Below are 4,967 nucleotides of genomic sequence, written 5' to 3'. Positions count from 1 at the left end.
TACTTTGCCTGCTTTCATTTGGTATACAGGCTTTGTCCTGTTTTAAGATTAAAAAGAAGAATTCGCTTGTTTAGTGGGTCTTGTTTTAAGAGCTTTTCTCTCAAAGTAACATAAAAAATGAAAACTTAATTAAAGCACTTACAGACTTATTTTGGGTTTGACTTAACAGAGTTCTTGGAATAGCTAATTCACGACTTGTTTTAAGATATCTCTTACTTGTCTAAAGTCTAGATATATTTTCTTATTTTGAGAATTCTTATCAAGTGTAATTTTCTTACTGCACTGGCAGATTATTTCACTAAATTTAAGAAGATTTAGACTACAATCTAATATTTTTTAACTTATTTTAAGATGGGTAATTTTTGCAGTGTTTCTTTAAAATGATTTAATGTACTAGTTTTTAGATTATTTGCCTTGATTTGTTCTTTAGAATAAGTGTTTTATGCCCATTTTCAGATTTAATTTCTTCAACATTTTGCTTAGAACAAGTGGTTAAAGCTTATTTTAGGTTTCAATTGCCGTGATTGGTTGCCTGGAATAAGTGTGTAAGGATTATTTTAAGATTTAACTATCTTATTTGTTCCCTAGAATAAGTGGTTAAATTTTATTTTAAATTTCAATTGTTCTGATTTGTTGCCTGGAATAAGTGTAAAAGACTTAAGAAGATTTAAATAAAGCTAAAATTATTTCAAGAAATCTTAGTAAGAAAAAAAAAACAAAAAAAAAAACCACACACTTACCCCACTGGCAGATAATTTCACTTGTTTTAAGCAAATCATCACCAAAGATAAGTGTATTTATCTAGTATTAAGGAGGTGGGTTTTTGCAGTTTATTAATAATAATAATAATAATAATAATAATAATAATAATAATAATAATAGATTGCATTTATATAGCGCTTTTCGAGACCCTCAAAGCGCTTTAGAATTCCACTATTCATACACACACACACACACACACACACACACCTACAGTTGTAGCCACATCTGCCCTGGGGCAGACTGACAGAAGCGAGGCTGCCATATCGCGCCATCGGCCCTCTGGCCATCACCAGTAGGTGCCCAAGGACACAACGACTGAGACTGTCGGAGCTGGGGCTCGAACCCGCAACTTTCCGGTTACAAGACGAACTGCCAACTCTTTGAGCCACGATCGCCCCATACATCATACGGAGCATGTCACACTCTCCACCACGTTTCTGTATCTGAACAATGCCCAGCATAGTAAATAAGGAAACCAAAGCTGGTGTATCTCAGCTTATTCCAATGTTTAATTTCTGTGCATTTGCATGTACCCTCAATTTGCTGCACGCATCCATCAAGAGGTCACCTCACCTCACCAACTACAAATCAGATTCCAAAGGCACACCAAGGGGACAGAAGCTGAGAGAACAACAACGGGGGATTAGAGCAGTAACAAGTGGGCAGCCAGTGACACTCATTCTGCACAATCTGGTACAGTTTAAAAAAAAAAAAAAAAAAAAAAAAAGCTAGTTTTGGCCTTTTCTCCCTCTCATCTGGGGAGACACAGCTGACGCACATCAACATGACGCCACAGGGGAAGTCAAACAAAACACATTGAACATGGAAACTACACTTTCAAAATAAAACAAGAAACATGGAGAGATGTAGGCATAACAAGCTTGACAACATGAACGACACAGACAGGAAACACATGACACATAACCAAGGAGACCTGGATGAAACAAAAACCAGAATAAAACTAATCGAAAAGCAACATATCAGGAGGTCGATCCAGAGGTCGACACATCATAAACATAAGTCCATAAACAAACAGTTCTGGCCTTCTGCCAGCTGCGAATAAATGCACCCTGAGGAGGGTGCATTTATGAAATTTTTGCCCAACTTTACCTTGTCCACAACCTTTGTTCCAAGTGACTCCAGCATGGTCTCAAACAACACTGTACAACCCCCCAAAGCTGCAGTGGTCAAACAAAATGACCCTGCATCCTGTTTTATCAGCTCAAAAATGACATGACATGAGTCAGTCCCCAAGCCTGATACCTGAGCTTTCCCTTTCGGGTCTGGGAATCAGGCTTTGAGGGCCTGCCATTTATTATTTCATATCATACGGGATGTTACTTCCTGAAACGGCAGCTCTTCTGAATTTCGCCCTCCGACCCCGGCGAGTTTTGCGTTTCTTCTTTATCCTGCGGGCAAAGTTAAAAAAAAAAACTGTCTAAGCATACTTTAACAAGCTGTTAGAAGACTTAAGAAACTTTTTTGCACTGCCCTGTCCATTGCATCTTACATTTTTACTTTGTTGTGATTTTGTATTTTATTTTAGAGCAGGAAGCTCAAAAAGCCCTGGGGCCTTAACAAGTTTTCACTGGCAGCCATATGGCACTGTATCCTTGGATAAAGTAGGCCCGTGCTTTCAGTAATGTCAAGAAGCCAAAAAGTGACCGAACAGAAAGTGAAATATGTCCACTTTCTGTTGCAACAAAGCAATACTACATGTACTTCTAATCTTAACATACACACAGTAATGTATAACAAAGGGGTGCATTCAGTAAATAGACAGGCCCCAAATGCATACCATACCATCTTTATTTATAAAGCACTTTAAAATAAAACCAGAGTTCACAAAGTGCTGTACATGCTAATAGCATAAGTAAAGAAAGTTAAAAATAAGATAAAATAAAAATAACTACAATAAATTAAAACGTGTTAAAACAAATTGAGTCAACCCCTTTAATCAGTGCCAAAGGCTTCAGCAAATAAATACGTTTTAAGACTTTTAAACTCAGTAAGAGAACAGGCCTGCCTAACGTGCATTCCACAACTTGGAGCAGCTACAGCAAAAGCACGATCACCTTTAAATTTATACTTAGTTTTCGGTATCTCCTACCCCTTGGGTCTATTTTCAGGAAGCATGGGATTTCTTTCCACTTTTATGCCGATGACTCCCAGATTTATTTCCCACTTAAAAAGATGATCCACTGTATCAAAAGCAGCAGTTAAATCTAACAGCACAATAAAAACGCAGTCACCTGAGTCAGTTGCTAAAAACACATCATTAAAAACTCTTAAAAGGGCAGATTCGGTACTATGTAAAGCTTTAAAACCAGATTGGAAAACTTCTAAAATACCGTGTTCTTCTAAAAAGGACATTAATTGCTTGTAAACTACCTTTTCAAGAATCTTTGAGATAACAGGCAGTTTGGAAATAGGTCTGTAATTTGCAATAATATCAGGATCAAGAGCAGGTTTCTTGAGTAGAGGCTGAATCACTGCATGTTTATGATTGACAGGTACAACACCAGAGGACAGACTACTACTTACAATGGATTGTACAACTGATGCTATAGTGAGAAAAACCTCTTTGGGAAAAAAAATCAAGGAGGGAGAGCATCATAAGGGGAACCTGAGGGCTTCAGATGAGCAACCAACTGCTGCAGGCACAGCAAAGAAACTGGCTCAAACCTGTCAAAGACAGCAGAGCTAGGGACAGGGGTAGAAGGGTCGAGAACGGACTGGGAAATCTGCGCTTTCACAGAGAGCACTTTATCAATAAAGAAGTGTAGGAAGTTTTCACAAGTTTCCTGAGAGGACTCAACACCAACAGTCTGTGGAACATGAAGGATAATATGAATAATAGCAGCAAAATGTTTCCTCTTAGCATCTTTTACAGTCTTCTGGTAGGAATTCCAGTAATTTTGTAATATTTGGTATGCCACCTGCAGTTGATCCTTCTTCCATTTACGTTCAGCTCTCCTACACTTTCTTCTGGCAGCACTGGGGTCTCCATTCAGCCAGGGTTCAGATTTGGCTTTAACTTGCCTAAGCTTAAAGGGGGCCAGCGAATCTAAAACAGTTTGGCAGACTGAGTAAAACCATGTACTCAGCTCTTCTGTATCATTACATATGGAATCAGGAAGGCAGCAATTCTGATTAAAAACAATAGAGAACTGACCTGCAGAGGAAGGATTAAAAATACGACAGCACCGAGCAACAACAGGAGGAAGATTAACTTTGGTACAAGGAAGGGAAACCTCAAACAAGACAGGCTTATGATCCGACCATAGCTCTAAGTTAGAGACAGGTAAATTGTGAGTTAAAACAAGATCCAACGTGTGCCCATATTTTTGTGTAGGCACAGACACAGGTTGCACAAGATCAAAAGAGTCAATAAGATTTAAAAAGTCCTTTGCCATTGGCTGGTCAGGGCAGCACACGTGAATATCGAAGTCCCCAATAATAAGGACATGATCGTATTTTGGCATAATTTCAGCCAACAGATCAGAAAAGTCATTTAAGAAGTCCTTATTGTATTTGCGGAGTCTGTAAACCACAGCACAGAGCACTGTGTGAGAGCGACCCAGCTCAAACACAGTTCAAAGCTACTACGTAATGTTGATAAGGGCAGTGGTTTACATTTATACTGCTTCTTAAAAACAACCGCTAGTCCTCCTCCTCTGCCTGATATTCGAGGAGAGTTTAAAGAGCAGCTGTCATCAGGTAAAAGATCTGTGAAAACGCTGGACTCACCGGCCCTCAACCATGTCTCAGTTATACAGAGGAATCCAGTCCTTGGGTCATAAATAAATCCCTTGAAATAAAAGTTTTATTACTCAGCGATCTAGTGTTCACCAAACCAAACCTGGTGGAGGTCAGCGTGTTCGTGGCTGACTGCGAGACCCGACACAGCGGCCGCAGGTTCTGTAGGTTCGCACCGCGCCGACGAAGATGAGGGAAAATCTTTCGCGGCTGGGACATCTGATCCGAGCCAACAACAGGCACCAGCCAGGCATCGATGGGCTCCAGAGAGCGCGGAGAAAAGACATGATGAGGCACAGATCCACGTTTGTTCCAAGGAGCTGGGAAGAGCGCACCAAGTACGCCTTAAGTTTCACGAGCAGACCGCTACGTTTGCCCCGGCGTCTGAAACGCTTTCGCCGTGAGGCTGGGGCCAGGGTCCGACAAAGGTTAGCTGGTATCCCACA

General features: G+C 40.2%; 1 long non-coding RNA gene across 1 annotated transcript; it reads right to left on the bottom strand.

Moving 5' to 3' along the window:
* Positions 1 to 3,349: 3,349 nt before the first annotated feature.
* LOC112845422 (uncharacterized) lies at positions 3,350 to 4,527 on the bottom strand. The gene is made up of 2 exons (XR_003218230.1): positions 3,938 to 4,527; positions 3,350 to 3,829 (listed from the first exon to the last, which is right to left on the bottom strand). It is a non-coding gene; the product is annotated as an uncharacterized LOC112845422 (long non-coding RNA).
* Positions 4,528 to 4,967: the final 440 nt, after the last annotated feature.

The sequence above is a fragment of the Oreochromis niloticus genome, unplaced genomic scaffold (assembly GCF_001858045.2).
Source record: "Oreochromis niloticus isolate F11D_XX unplaced genomic scaffold, O_niloticus_UMD_NMBU tig00007328_pilon, whole genome shotgun sequence".
Lineage (NCBI taxonomy): Eukaryota > Metazoa > Chordata > Actinopteri > Cichliformes > Cichlidae > Oreochromis > Oreochromis niloticus.
This window is presented reverse-complemented; position numbering and strand designations above follow the sequence as displayed.